The sequence below is a fragment of the Athene noctua genome, chromosome 2 (genome assembly GCF_965140245.1).
Source record: "Athene noctua chromosome 2, bAthNoc1.hap1.1, whole genome shotgun sequence".
NCBI lineage: Eukaryota > Metazoa > Chordata > Aves > Strigiformes > Strigidae > Athene > Athene noctua.
In genome coordinates this window covers 85919163-85935786 of record NC_134038.1, presented here as the reverse complement: position 1 = coordinate 85935786, position 16624 = coordinate 85919163, and positions in this window count along the sequence as shown.

Sequence of the window (16624 nt, the reverse complement as noted above, 5' to 3'; positions counted from 1 at the left end):
AGACATCTAAGAAGGTTGCTAATGTAGCTGGTGTAAAACCACAAGGAAGTAACCAGCGATCTCCCAGATACAGAAAGACTGAGATCACCTCCCTTGATCCTGAAGAAGGAACCTCCGGCCTGGCACGGCAAGAGTCAGACAGTGAGTACTCCGACCAAGAACAGGAATAGAGGGCCCCTGCCTCCAGCCAGGAGGAGGAAAGGGATGATCGGGTGTATTGGACAGTGTGGATTCGATGGCCTGGCACATCAAATCCACAGAAGTACCAGGCATTAATTGACACCGGGGCACAATGTACACTAATGCCGTCAAGTTATAGAGGGGCAGAACCTATCTGGATCTCAGGAGTGACAGGGGGCTGTCAAGAACTATCAGTATTGGAGGCCGAGGTTAGCTTGACTGGGGACAAGTGGGAAAAACATCCCATTGTAACTGGCCCAGAAGCCCCTTGCATCTTGGGCATTGACTATCTCAAGAGGGGATACTTCAAAGACCCAAAAGGATACCGATGGGCTTTTGGTGTGGCCAGTGTGAATACAGAAAAGGTAAAACAGTTGTCTAATCTGCCTGGCCTCTCAGAAGATCCTTTTGTTGTGGGACTGTTGCAAGTTGAAGAACAACAGGTGCCAATTGCTATGAGGACCGTGCACCGACGGCAGTATCGTACAAACCGAGACTCTCTGGCTCCCATCCAAGAATTGATTTGTCAACTGGAGAACCAAGGTGTCATCAGTAAGACACATTCGCCTTTTAATAGCCCAATATGGCCAGTGCGAAAGTCTGACGGAGGGTGGAGGTTAACAGTAGACTATCGTGGCCTGAATGAAGTGACGCCACCACTGAGTGCTGCTGTACCAGATATGTTAGAGCTCCAGTATGAACTGGAGTCAAAGGCAGCCAAGTGGTACGCCACAATTGACATTGCCAATGCATTCTTTTCAATTCCTTTGGCAGAAGAGTGCAGGCCACAGTTTGCTTTCACGTGGAGGGGTGTCCAGTATACCTGGAATCGACTGCCCCAGGGGTGGAAGCACAGCCCCACTATTTGTCATGGACTAATTCAAACTGCACTGGAAAAGGGTGATGCCCCAGAACATCTACAATACATTGATGACATCATTGTGTGGGGCAATGAGGCAGAAGAAGTGTTCAAGAAAGGACAAAGAGTAATTGAGATTCTTCTGAGAGCTGGGTTTGCCATAAAGAAAAGCAAGGTCAAGGGACCAGCACGAGAAATTCAGTTCTTGGGAATAAAATGGCAAGATGGACGCCGTCATGTGCCATTGGATGTTGTCAACAAGATAGCAACTATGTCTCCACCGACCAACAAGAAGGAAACACAAGCTTTCCTAGGACTTGTGGGATTTTGGAGGATGCATATTCCAGGTTACAGTCAGCTTGTGAGCCCTCTCTATCAAGTGACCCGAAAGAAGAACAATTTTCAGTGGGGTCCTGAGCAGCAACAAGCCTTTGAGCACATCAAACAAGAGATAGCTCGAGCGGTAGCTCTTGGGCCTGTTCGGACAGGACCAGCTGTGCAAAATATACTTTACACATCAACTGGGGAGCACGGACTCACATGGAGCCTCTGGCAGAAGATACCAGGTGAAACTCGAGGTCGACCATTAGGATTTTGGAGCCGGGGATATCGAGGATCAGAAGCCCACTACACTCCGACTGAAAAGGAGATACTGGCAGCATATGAGGGGATTCGAGCTGCTTCAGAAGTTGTTGGTACAGAAGCACAGCTCCTCTTGGCACCACGGCTGCCTGTATTACATTGGATGTTCAAAGGAAACATCCCTTCCACACACCATGCAACCAGTGCTACCTGGAGTAAATGGGTCGCGTTAATCACGCAACGGGCTCGACTGGGGAAACCCAACCATCCAGGGATCCTGGAAGAGATCATGGACTGGCCAGAAGGTAGAGATTTTGGAGTGCGGCCTGAGGAGGTGGCTCGTGCCCAAGAGGCACCGCCATATAACGAGTTACCAGAAGATGAGAGGCGTTATGCTCTCTTTACTGATGGATCCTGTCGCGTGGTAGGAAGCCATCGGAAGTGGAAAGCTGCTGTGTGGAGTCCCACAAGACAAGTCGTTGAGGCCACTGAAGGAGAAGGAGAGTCAAGTCAGTTTGCAGAAGTAAAAGCGATCCAACTTGCCCTAAAGATTGCTGAACGGGAAAAGTGGCCAGTATTATATCTCTACACAGACTCCTGGATGGTGGCTAACGCCCTGTGGGGGTGGCTACAGGAGTGGAAGAAGACCAATTGGCAGCGCAGAGGTAAACCCATCTGGGCTGCTGCATTGTGGCAGGACATCGCTGCCCGAGTGGAAAACGTGGCTCTAAAGGTGCGTCATGTAGATGCTCATGTGCCCAAAAGGCGTGCCACTGAAGAACACCAAAACAATGAGCAAGCAGACAAAGCTGCCAAAATTGAAGTAGCTCGGCTGGACCTGGACTGGGAGCGTAAGGGTGAGCTGTTTGTAGCTCGATGGGCCCATGAAACATCAGGGCATCTTGGCAGAGATGCAACGTACAGATGGGCTCGTGATCGAGGGGTGGACCTGACCATGGAGGCCATCTCACAGGTCACTCACGAATGTGAAACATGTGCTGCAATCAAGCGAGCCACACGAGTAAAGTCTCCCTGGAACAGAGGGCGATGGCTGAGTTTTCAATACGGTGAGGCCTGGCAGATTGACTATATTGGACCACTGCCACGAACACGCCAAGGCAAGAGCTACATACTCACCATGGTAGAAGCAACTACGGGTTGGCTAGAAACGTACCCTGTAAATCATGCCACTGCCCGAAATACCATCTTGGGTCTTGAAAGGCAAATTTTATGGCGACATGGTACTCCTGAAAGAATCGAGTCAGACAACGGGACCCATTTTCGAAATAATCTTATAAACTCCTGGGCAAAGAAACACGGCATTGAGTGGGTGTATCACATCCCTTATTACCCACAAGCGTCTGGAAAGATTGAAAGATATAATGGACTGTTGAAGACTATGTTGAGAGCATTGGACAATGGGGGATGGAAGCATTGGGATATAAATTTAGCAGAAGCCACTTGGCTAATTAATACCAGAGGATCTGTTAACCGTCCTGGGCCTGCCCAAACAAACCCCCTTCATACTGTGGGAGGAGATAAGGTCCCTGTAGTACACACAGGGAGGTGGCTGGGGAAGGCAGTGTGGATTGCTCCTCCCTTGGGAAAAGGCAAGCCCACTCGTGGGATTGTCTTTGCTCAGGGACCTGGATGTACTTGGTGGGTAATGCGGGAGGATGGGACTACTCAGTGTGTGCCTCAAGAACATTTAACCTTGGGGGGAAAGTAATCTGTGGGATGAGTTGTATGTTGCAGGAAGTGATGGAGGAAGTAGGAACGATGAAGAGTGAACCAGACACGTGCAATGATGACCCAAACCTAGCCGGTGCTGGAGTCCAACGGTCAAGCATACTTCTGTCCTGAGCATCTATCTTGACAGATGGAAGCCAAGACACTGAACATCTGAAGAAGTGAAGAAAGCTTATGGAATAGATAAATGAATATTATGTGGGACCTGGGCATAACGTAAATGGTATGGAATAAGGGGTGGAGACTGTATTGGGTCTGGCTGAACTGGAATCGGTTTTCCCCTATAGCAGCCCTCACGGTGCTGTGGTTTATGCTGGGAGCTGCAGGGTGTTGATAGCACCCTGGTGTTGTGGCTGCTGCTGAGCAGTGCTTACACAGCACCAAGGCTCTTTCTGATATTTTCCCCAGTGGGACGGGGTGGGCAAGATCTTGGGAGGGGACACAGCCAGGACAGCTGACCCAAACCGACCAAAGGGATATTCCATACCATATGACGTCTGCTCAGTATAAAGCTGGGAGAAAGGAGGAAGGGGGTGGGGTCACCCTTGGTCCTCCGAGGCAACTACTACGCGTATTGGAGCCCTGCTTCCTGAGAAGGCCCGACATCGCCTCTTCATGGGAAGTAGAGAATAAATCTGTTTGCTTTTGCTTCCGCGCGCGGACTTTTGCTTTGCTTTGCTTATATTAAAACTGCTTTTGTTTCACCCACAAGGGTTAGTTTATCTTCTTTCCCCTCTTTACCCTGTTGAGAAAACAAAGGGAAGGGGGGGGGAAGTGATAGAGCGACTTGGTGGATACCTGGCATTTAGCCAGAGTCAAACCATCACATAAGTTCATCTGCAATTTGTTATTAAACAAAATGACATAAAATTTTTTTGGAAGGAATTTGTGTGAAGGAAGTCTGCAAAAGAGAAATATTATTACACATTACAGCAGTATCTAGATTAATCTACAATAGTTTAGGTTCCCTTTTGCTGAAATATTCTTAAACAGAGATGACGTTTCAAAATTTTAAAGAATTTCAAAGAATGAAACCAATGGAGTAACCGATGGAGTATATCCATCCACTTATTTAGATGGGTAATATAGGCATAAAAAAGACTTACCAAAAGATAGACAAATTGTCTGTAGGTAGGTCACAAGACAAAACCTGTTCTTTCTCTGAAGGATTCACTCAATAGCTATCAAAACGCTAGATTTCTTAGTTCTTGGCAAAATAAAGTACCAGCTCTAATATGAAGGCATCATGTATTAGAGGTTATCATGTGGCTTGACATCTTTTCTGAAATGACCAGAAGGCAAGATTTCTCTTTGCATTGACTTTGTATTGTTGTGATAAACACAGAACTCTGAAATAACCAGGGGTTTTTTCCACAAGCCACAGAAAGATGGTTTGATAGTAAGTCAGATTTCCAACATTGTGTTGTTGTCAGTCCTGATAAAAAAATAGTTTCCAAATAATGTATTAATTGACCTAAAACTCTTGAGATTAGACATATAACATAATCTTCTTAGCCTTAATCATTTGTGTTTCTAGCATAAATTCTTGTTCCATTTCAAAGTTATAAGAGTTGGTACACTACAGGTTCATTGACTGTAAGAGCTACATCTTTAAGAATCTGATTCATTACAGACAGAAAAAAGCCATGATTCAAAACAGAACAGGAGATTAAAATATCCATAAGTGGCAACTGCACAAATCTAATTCCTGCAATTTGTATGCATTCTATCCTTGTAAAAAAAAAAAATTTAAAAAAAAAAAATAAAAATCACATAGTAGGTACAGTAGCCACTATGTTATCTTCCATTATTTTTCTTGTGGTGCATGATATTGTTTCAGTATTTTCTATCTATTCACACAGTTAAATTTTGTAAGATCTTTTATTAATTTTATCTATAGATATTATGTAGAAGTGAATTATATATTTATTATATAGGACTGTATTATGTAAATAAAATTAAAAACAAGCTGCAAAATAAATCTTTCTTTTAATAAACTGGAAAACTTAAATGTAGTAAACAGAAATATTAACCCAAATATGGTGGGAAAAGCTAGGTGCAAGCTATTTGTATTCACTGTCATTCTGATTGTTGTTCTACAGTAGTCTTTAAGTGTTGCTCTATCACTGTTTTAGCTCGGACATAGGGTGCACATCTGCAGTGAATCTTCTACTGGTCCCCACTTTACTGGGCTTTTGTTTGTACTCTAGGGCAGCCTCTCATGAACCCATGCCTTTTCAAGTGAAAGAGACAGATGATAAATCCTGGAAGCATGCCTCAAGTCCTCTGTCCACAAAAAGGGATTCCTTTACAGAACCACAGAATCACAGAATAATCTAGGTTGGAAAAGACCTTGAAGATCAACCAGTCCAACCATTAACCCAACACTGACAGTTCCCAACTACACCACATCCCTCAGCGCTATGCCGACCCGACTCTTAAACGCCTCCAGGGATGGGGACTCCACCACCTCCCTGGGCAGCCCATTCCAACGCCTAACAACCCCTTCTGTAAAGAAACACTTCCTAATATCCAGTCTAAACCTTCCCTGGTGCAATTTGAGGCCACTCCCTCTTGTCTTATCACTTGTTACTTGGTTAAAGAGGCTCATCCCCAGCTCTCTGCAACCTCCTTTCAGGGAGCTGTAGAGGGCGATGAGGTCTCCCCTCAGCCTCCTCTTCTCCAGACTAAACACCCCCAGGTCCCTCAGCCGCTCCTCCTACGACCTGTGCTCCAGAGCCTTCACCAGCTCCGTTGCCCTTCTCTGGACACGCTCGAGTCATTCAATGTCCTTTTTGTAGTGAGGGGCCCAAAACTGAACACAGGAATCATGGGGTGGTCTCACAAGTGACGAATACATCAAAAGTACATTATTTTCTTTCTTAAACTCAGCAATTTTACCAGTTCTCTGGCATTAACAACTGCTCACAAAGCAACTGCATTCTATTAATCTTATTTTTTTCTGGGCAAGTGAACTTCTAAGAACTATCATGCTTGGAGGTTTGATTCACCTTAACTTCCAAGGAAGGATATATACATTGACAAGGAATGTTTCTTAACTTTTATTCTGTTTTGTTTGGGTTTTTCTATTTGGTTTGGTTTTGGGTTTTTGAGTTGTTTTGTTTGGTATTGTTTTTTAATTGATAGGAGAAATGTGATACAGCTAAGAAATAAAATAAGAAATTTTTTGCTCCCCTATGGGCAAAAGAGTCTGTGCTGACAACCCAGTGTACTAATTTAAAAGGGGTCTAATCTGGACCCAAGGAATGATTTTGGGTCCAGATTTTGGTCCAGGATTTCGGGTCTATGAAATGCAGGTCCTGCCTGACAAATCTCCTACTACGACGGGGTGACCTGCTTATTGAATGAGGGAAAGGCTGTGGATGTTGTCTACCTTGACTTCAGTAAGGCCTTTGGCACCGTTTCCCACAGCATTCTCCTGGCAAAACTGACTGCTTGTGGCAGGTTGAGCAGATGCTTCAATGGGTAAAAAACTATCTGGATGGCCGGGCCCAGAGAGTTGTGGTGAATGGAGTTAAATCCAGTTGGCGGCCAGTCACAAGTGGTGTCCCCCAGGGCTCGGTTTTGGGGCCACTCCTGTTTAACATCTTTATCGATGATCTAGACGAGGGGATCGAGTGCACCCTCAGTCAGTTTGCAGATGACACCAAGTTGGGTGGGAGTGTTGATGTGCTCGAGGGTAGGGAGGCTCTGCAGAGAGACCTGGACAGGCTGGAGCCATGGGCTGAGGCCAACTGGAGGAGTTTCCATAAGGCCAAATGCCGGGGGCTGCCCTTGGGCCCCAACAACCCCCAGCAGCGCTACAGGCTTGGGGAGGAGTGGCTGGAGAGCTGCCAGTCAGAGAGGGACCTGGGGGTGTTGACTGACAGCCGGCTGAACAGGAGCCAGCAGTGTGCCCAGGTGGCCAAGAAGGCCAATGGCATCCTGGCTTGTGTCAGCAATAGCGTGGCCAGCAGGGACAGGGAAGGGATCTGACCCCTGGACTCAGCACTGGTGAGGCCGCACCTCGATTCCTGTGTTCAGTTTTGGGCCCCTCACTACAAAAAGGACATTGAAGGACTCGAGCGTGTCCAGAGAAGGGCAACGGAGCTGGTGAAGGCTCTGGAGCACAGGTCGTATGGGGAGCGGCTGAGGGACCTGGGGGTGTTTAGTATGGAGAAGAGGAGGCTGAGGGGAGACCTCATCGCCCTCTACAGCTCCCTGAAAGGAGGTTGCAGAGAGCTGGGGATGAGCCTCTTTAACCAAGTAACAAGTGATAAGACAAGAGGGAATGGCCTGAAATTGCTCCAGGGAAGGTTTAGACTGGATATTAGGAAGCACTTCTTTACAGAAGGGGTTGTTGGGCGTTGGAACGGGCTGCCCAGGGAGGTGGTGGAGTCCCCATCCCTGGAGGCGTTTAAGAGTCGGGTCGGCATAGCGCTGAGGGATATGGTGTAGTTGGGAACTGTCAATGATTGGACTGGTTGATCTTCAAGGTTTTTTCCAACCTAGATGATTCTGTGATTCTGTGACCATTTAACATGAACTCTTGCAGTCCAGATGTATTCTTTGAAATGTATTTGCCAACATGTCCCTATCACTTATTTCTCTTGCTGTTTTGAAACTCCTGCTTTTAAATTGTATCTCATAGTGGAATTTATTTTTATTTGTGTCTGGTGTATATATATATGTACAAAGTGCTGAGGGAAGAATGTGTCTTTTGAAAAAGACCCAAAATTGCTCATTCCAGAACACCAACAAAGACTTGATTAGCGATAAAAAATCTACCCAGAAAAGTATGTAAGGTTTTTAACTATACAGCTGACATATTTATAATCAGGTTTCTCCTTCTTTTATTTCTGCCTAGGTAATAACTCATAGATGTTTATTCCATGCTCTTGTCTCTTCTTGTAGTTAAGGTGATAATACTTTTGACATTTGTACAGAGTCCTATCTCATCTGAATTGCTTGAGAATTGAAAAATATATACTTTAAAATTGTATTGCAATTTACAGTTTTTCATTACTGCATGTTTTTTTCAGAAGACAGGGTATCTCCCTTCCTCTTCTGCATTTCAGTAATACATAGAATCAGAAAAATTTATTGAGGAATACTTAGTATATATTAAAATGCACAAATAGATTTCATAGTTCTGGAAGTGTCTATTTTAATACTCTGGCACCATTTCTTCTACAGATGTAAACCAGTATTGTAAGTGATTTTCGTGAAAAGGTTGCCTTAGCTGTGAAGTAGATATTTCAGAGTCACAGTTGTCTTTCTCTAGATGTATTTGAAAAAAATCTAAAAAGAAATAATGGCAGAAAAGTTTGAAGATTACTTTGTAATCAAACAGAAGCTCAATTTCTGTTGCTCTAGTGCACAAAACCTTTTTTTTTTTTTTTTTTTTCCTTTGTGTAGAGATGCAGAAATTGAAATTGTCATCAGCACAAAGGTAGTTACAGGGTTAATCTTCTGTGCTAAAAACAACACTGACCATAAAAAAGACAGTATTATTATGTGAAAAAGAGCTACTTCTAAGAATCATTATCTCATATGAAGGATGGGATATCCAGTTGTTTTTTCTCTTCTGTCAGATATTAAAAGAAAAAAAAAAAAAAAGAAAACAAGATCAGAAGTGGGGAAACCTCCAGAGTTGCAACAGGCAAACAAGGACAAAGAGAATTTGGTAAATGAAACATCTATACAAAGAATCCATGATGAAGAGTTGGTTACTACTGAGATTTAATTAGCAACTCAGTACTGGGAGAAGAACCAATTATACAAACACAGGGAGTTAACTAGGGAGGCTGAATCCTGACCTGCATCTTTTAAAAATGTTCTTGTTTATACAGAGAAAGTGGTTTTGTTTTAGTCATTTTTTTTTTCCACACAGTAACCAAAATACTGAAAATTATTCCTGGAAAGTTTGGAGTTGAACTTTAATTTGAATTACCATGCAACTTTTAGAGGGGCTTCTAAATCTCTTTTTACATACTTTTCTCTGGAAAATAAGTTAAAACCTTAAGAAAACATGTTTTTCTCCCATCTTTCCACTCCCCCACACCCCCATTTCTTCTGTCCATGTCATGACTCTTCAATCTTTGAAAAATAGTAACACATGCTGACATGCTGATCTCTTTCTATGTATAGACACAGGGAAACCAGAAAACATGAAAGTTCATCCCCTATAAAACAATAAAGAAATATTTTTTATTTTTAACACACATCCTGACCATCAAATCTTCCAGAAATAACTTTCTTTTCCATTTGTAATGCAAAGTGATGCTTATTATTAAACAAAATACTTTTTATTGGACTATAGTATACTGATTGATCAAGGCCAGACTGTATCTTTCAGACTGTCATCAGTTATGTGTATTTACACTGAACGAGACTTACTCTCATAATCATACAATACAGTGACACTGGTGAAACAGACATTTTGAATACCTGTATCTAGAGAATTCTGTTTCTAGAGAATTCTGGTTCTGAAATGAATAATATAATTTGGTTTGGTATCTGAATTATAGAAACACAAAGTAATTTGGGATTAATATAAGTATCAGTTGTGATCAGCTGTGTTTAATTATGAAGTAAAAACCTCCACCCAATAATTATTTGAAAAAGCAAACTTTCTGACTTGAAATCTGAAAGATTTTGTTCTGAACATCTGAAAAAATAGTATTTGATATTATTATATTTATCCCAATTTTTCTCAGCCAAAAATATTTGCTGAATTCTACATAGATTCCCTATGATTAATTCTGATTTAGTTGATTCACTTTATTTGCATGTCCAATTCAGTGCTGTCTTATTTCTGAATTATGATAAAATGTTCAAACTTAAAACTATTGTACAGGGTGTATCTCCACAGGTTCTACAATTCTATTTGGTTGTAAAGTTCAGGAAGTTCTCTAGTGCATCCCTCAACATCTGGATGCTTAGAACAGCAGGCAATGAAAATTAGCAGTTTCCTAGTAAGATTTTAAAATATGCATAGTAATAAATACATAGCTATAAATATAATTCCACAAAAGATACTCTAACAAAGAACTAGGTAATAAATTGCTACTTTGAGATTTATGTGCTTTATTCCCTGGAAACTACTGTCTGTCTGTATTTAGAACTAAGAATGGCTGTTCACCTTGTAAGGTTTTACGGAAGTCCCTACTGCTTTTCTAAGTAAATTATTTTTCTGTAGCCTGAAGCTACTAGCACTACCTGAAGAATTAATAACAGTGTTGGCACATGTCAGCTTGTATCCTGCCAATTCTCTGTCCGCACTGAGCACACTCACTAAGAATACAGTACTTGCAACTTCAGCGGGTTTCATTACATTTGCTGATAGTGATGATGGTAGTAATCCTGAGTGACTAGCAAAATAGGAGGGCACTTAAAAAGATATAGGTAAAATACACTGATAATAAAAAAAAGAAATGCATTCTGAAGTGGGAATTTCCAGGACTCAAACAAAATTCCCTTGGAAGAGTTTGGGTTATCAGGCACTCCATCATTTCTTCACTGAGGGAGTTTAATTTCTTCCCACGAGAACCTGGCAAAATTAACTGATTTTACTGACCTGAAATTTCAGATAGAAGCTTGAAAAAATGAAATAACAAAATCTTATGTTAATTCAGAGATGCTATTTGGTTAGCTTCTGGTTTATCAGTGTACTGAATTGTCATCCTTCTAGCAGTTTTGAAAAGTTAAGTGATATTCCACTGCACTTAAGGGGGGCAGGCAAGTTGTGTTTTCTTTGTCAGCTTTGAAGCTGATCTAGAGATTGGATTTAGAAGTTTCAGGAAAGTTTGATTAATAGGGCTGAACACTTTTAGTTATTATTTGGTTTACTTTTCTTTCCTGGTGTGAAACTGAGGCCAGGCCAGGGTCCCTTTACGGAAGACCCTAAGCAAACATATGATAAAGTGGTAATCCTTGTTGTGTAGAGCTCAAAACCTAAATAGTCTGAAATTTCAACAATGCTAACTTAAAGTATATCAGTGAAATTTCATACCCATTACATAATAGGTATTTAAATAATAAGATTTTTTTATGAATGTGAACATAATTTGCATCCAGAATTATTACACTTTAAATTATAAATTTAGTTTAAAAAATAATTTTTAAGTGATGGACATTGAGTTATAGTAAGATGCCACAGTTATTAATTTAAGAAGGATATTTACAAACAATATTTTTAAGAGAACATAGGACAAACTTCTCTAGAAACACTCAGTTACTTTCCATATTAAAATATATTGAGAATTCTCCTTTTTGTGAGACCTTATCTAAGCTTGGAACTAGTTTCTTTGCATTCATGAGTCAAATTACTATTGCCAATCATTCTCTAGATCAAATTAAATCTCATACACATGCTAACAAGAGTTCATTCACTGCATTCATTTCTGTCCTATCCAAATCGGAATAATGAATTTTATTTGGCAAACGCTACTCTGTCTCAACTTAGACATGTCACCCTGACTTTAGTGATACTACCAGAATACCTGTAGACTATACAAGCTTCCAAGAAAGATCAACTAAAATGAACTAGAATACATTAAATCAGTGCTTACATATAATGATATATGCTAACAGCAGGTGGTGCTGTACCTTTAAATTAAAGGCAAACCGCAGCTCTCCCCACAACACGTGCATGGATATAAAAATATGGTTCAAGTTTCGTCTGCCTTCATACCAATAATAACTGTGGATCTGTATGGCTTCATACTTTTTTTAGATCTATATGGATGCATATAAATATGTGTGTGTGTGTGTGTGTGTGTATGGGATACACTTTTTCTGACTTAAAAGCTCTTGTGAGACTTGTCCTCTCATCTATGTGAGGCTTTACAGTGCTAGCAGTCAGGGGGTCAGTGTGTATTACTTGCTACAGTCAGAATTAGTTTTCTCAAATGTGACATTCCTCTTCTGCAGGAGAAGCGTTCTGGTTATTTTTGTTATGCTTTGAAGCCTGAGACTAGGTAAGGCATGCAGAGCTACCCACAGTGGAGCAACTCACATGCATGACAGATTTTCTTTGGTCATCACTCTGTTGTATTTAAGTGCCTTGAACACATGGGTTTGTTTTGGTTTGTTTTGGTTTTTTGTTTGTTGTTGGGTTGTTGTTTTTTTTTTTTTTTAATTTATTTTAATACCAGGTCTACTGAGGGGTGCAGCAAAGCACAGAGATGTTACATGGTTTTCCTGGGAAGATTTTGTGTTTCCCTCATCAAGCAAGTTCAACCCATGCTCCAGCTGTACAGTTTAATTATGGTATAACCCTTCTCAGACTGCTCCCTGATACAGGTATCTCTGCAGATGGTGGTGAGAACCTCAGCTCTGTATGTAGAGCTAAAGCTGAATTTTAATGTCTCTGACAGGAGCAGTCTGAGTAAGTAGTGAATTACAAATGACCACATGCCTAGAGGATCGTCTGAAGATATCCCAGTGAACACTGAATTATATGAAGTATAAAACAATTCATTTAACCTATCTAAAGGAAGGACTAACAGTCATGCTAATCAAAGGTCCAGAATTTTATAAAGCTCTTGAGATTTCTCCCTCTGTAATCATTTCTGTTACAGAATTTCCTTTCTGTATAGGTATAATTCTATTGGCAAACAAGAGGTTCAAATAGAATATCATAGATGGAAAAAAAAATCTACATGCAGTGTATGAAAAATGTCATGTGTGAAAAGTCTATTTATGAGACTTAATAGGTGAATTCTGTGACCTACAGGGCTAAAACATAGTGAGTAACTAAACCTATGAATTTCCTGGTTGTATATTATTATGAATGATGAGTCAGAGAATGGTATTTTGTTCAAAAATGTATCTGCTGATTCAAATCTGCCTTAAGTGATTCTGTATCAAGCTGAGCACTACAAACATATCACTACCATTGCATTGACTACATCTATGGAGATTTCTTTTCTAGTTCATGAGAAAAAAAAAAGAGGTTATTTTTAGAATCTGACGGCAACTAAAACAATTACTGAAGTAACTCTTCGAATACTAATCTAAATCCTTGCCTGCTAAAGCTAAATGAAAACCATATTTATCGGATTCAGTTTACAGTCAAATGGACATAAGGAAGGGTGTTATTGACAACCTAATTAATACTGGGAGCTGGATGTGTGATACATGTATTCTGGAAATTTAGAGAGCTTTCAGTTTTATTGATAGAGAAACAAAGAATAACAAATCCTTTTAATAAAAAGAAGCAGTTGTTACATATTGGTCTTAAATAGTGCAATGCATGATTATTGTTTTGTAGTTCAAACAAAATAAATGCATGTTAATAAGAGGCTGATCAAACAAATTATTTTTTAAGATAGGTTAAGAAAATAAATGAGAATTCTTAACATTCCTGTAGCTTTCTGATTTTATAAAACTGATTTTGAATATATAAGTTTTCAGGACTGCTGCTAAGGAATTTTTCTTTAGGTAGTGTTAAAAATTAGGAGAAACCAAAATAAAGACAACTTGGTTTTTTTGCCTTGCTGCACATAGCTGAGATTTAATTATGTTTTTATACAAGTAGATGAAGGCCCTAGTGTTTAACATCCATGCCTATATGGTAGATACTAACAGATGAGCATGGGTTAGCATCTCATAAAGGATTCCTTTCCTTTTACAAGGCTTCTCTTAAGCATACATAGAATTAGATGTATTTAAATTGTCAATCTTTGGATGAAAAAGGCTTTTTTTTAAATGGTGAATATTACCTGGATATGCATTATGTTAGTTTCAAAGTGAGTGTTACTATAGAAAAGGTATACTAGAAGGAAACATCCAGGGCTTGCTGGTGCTAAATTCATAACTCTGCAAAAGACTCATTAAAAAACCCCAACATAATATGCAGGCCTTATTTTACCTCCTTTCAGTAATGTTCTTTTAATCACATGCTAGACCTTGTTTAAAGTTAAACATTTACCCAACTGCCTCTTTGGTGCTGATGTTTTATTAATCATTTTACAGATGATCAAAAAAATATTATTCTATTAAAATTTCAGAAAATGTTTGGAATGATGTCATGCTTGCAATAAATGTCACCAAGTTCACTGCAGTTCTTTCAGAACAAAGTTGATACAGTCATTAACAGGGAAACCCAGAAACAGCTTGTACAGCTTTAAAAGTATGCCTGTCTAGACAGCAGATGAATGGAGAAGAAATTCTTCCTGCACTGGCCTTGAGCAAACACTATATGAAATCACAAGTACTTATATAAATCAAGACTGCAGTGACCAGACAGGAGATCTTAAAATCCTCATTCAAGATTATACTTTATGTAATCATTACTTGTTTACCTATTATAAATTAACATACAAATTATGTGTTGGGTACTCTGCAATAATATAATGTATGGCTCATGGAATCCCAACAATAAAAAAATATATACATAGACAGAAATATCGTTATAGAAGGAATAACAATAGTATTCTTCCACCTCTTATTGTGTGACATTCCTAACAGTAAAAATAAGCTTGAGGATAGAGCTGTAAATCTGAGCTCCGGTACACTCAGCCACATTTGTGACTGTGCCGCAGGCTGACAGGAACTGTGACGTGCCTCTTCCCAGATGTACTCTTTGTACTTGCTTCCCCAGTGTAGACCAAAAGGCTCAGTTTGCTGATGGCTTGCTTTCTCAGGGCAAGGGAGATCTTGCTCAAATAGTCTCCCCCCTTCCACTTCACTAACATGATAGCAAATACTTACTCTGTTAGATGTTGCTACTTGCAGTCAAAATATAGCATGAACTCAACTAAGGGCATATATTTGCACACTTAATTCATATATAGTATAGTTTAACCCATAGTAAAAGAGTTCAGATAAATCTTGTTATATCACATTTGTTGCAAGGTAAGAACATAGTGTATATGAAAGGTAGCTCAGCTGATGCTTGGTAAGCCACAGTAACTCGATTCACTATCAGTTCCCTGGGAAACTAGGCCACAAATCGTATAAAGTTGCATAGGTTAAAACCTCAAGAGATTTAAAGAGATTCCTGATATAACGTACTCAATATATGACTGTCAACACATTGACACTTCTGAGTTCTAGCTTAACTCTGTTGAAAACATCTTCAAAAGAGAAATTCTGCTTAAGACTCATTGTTATGAATGATAAAGGGGTACAGCTGATATTGGGAGCATCAGAATACAGGGACAAACCTCAGGAATCGAGCAAGGAAGGTGTAAGCAACATAGTCTGTAAGCGTTGTCATGGACTTGACAGAAACCTCTGGGGAAAGAAGTGAAAGTTAGCAGTTTGAACAGCTGTTTCCACAACGTGCCAATATAACCTCAATGGGAAGTAAAAACTGGACAGAGTGGATCCTGTGCAGCCAGTGCTGAACCTGGAAAGGTTCCCTTAAGTCAGCACACACACAGATTCTGGTGTCATGCCAAGCAGTATTGCATATGAGCTATGAGGATAAATAAGAATAATGATAAGGAGCGCAGAGCAGCAGCAATCTCACTGAGCCATCTCTGTCACTCAGCTCTAAATGTCTGGACAATCAAAGATTGCATAGTGACATGCATTAGCTGGAGGAAGCTTCATACAAAGCATGAATGCATTTAACCCCACTAAGGCAGCCACTCAACCTGAAGACAATGGCACGAAAAAGGGATTTTAAAGCATAACATACTGCATGTTTTCTTGTGCCTGTGCTCCCATTCATTGTCCATTTCCATAGCTAATATCAGAAGTCAAATATACGGAAACTGTGACCTGAAAAATCAAATAGGGGACAGCACACTGGGATGAGATGGTGGAACTGCCACTTTCCAGATTTTATCAGAGGGCTAACTGGTTTCTTCATTCATGCCAGCAGTGAGTTAAGCCACTGACTGCCAACACTTTCTTTAATCCATTCTCAATTGAAAAACTACTAACTTTTCCACATTCACCACGTCAGATACTGTATTTCTTTGCACTCAATCTGGTCGGCCTCTAGGAACTTTTCCACCTCACTGGCTGGAAATTAGAAGAGTATACAAAACTTGTTCAGTGTCAACTTTTCCTAAAGTTTTGATTGTTCTTTGTACATTTGTTAAATTCATTAAGTCTTTCAGAACAGCCATGCAAAGGTTACTTTAGGAAGTCATATTGGCAAGCCATATGCGTGATAACTATATTAATAAAATAAATTAAAGTTCAGACAAATTAATGGTTATAGTCTTGATATGATAGACACAAAATGATGATGTATTAAGATATAGCTTTAGGGAACAGTTAAAAAAAATTATT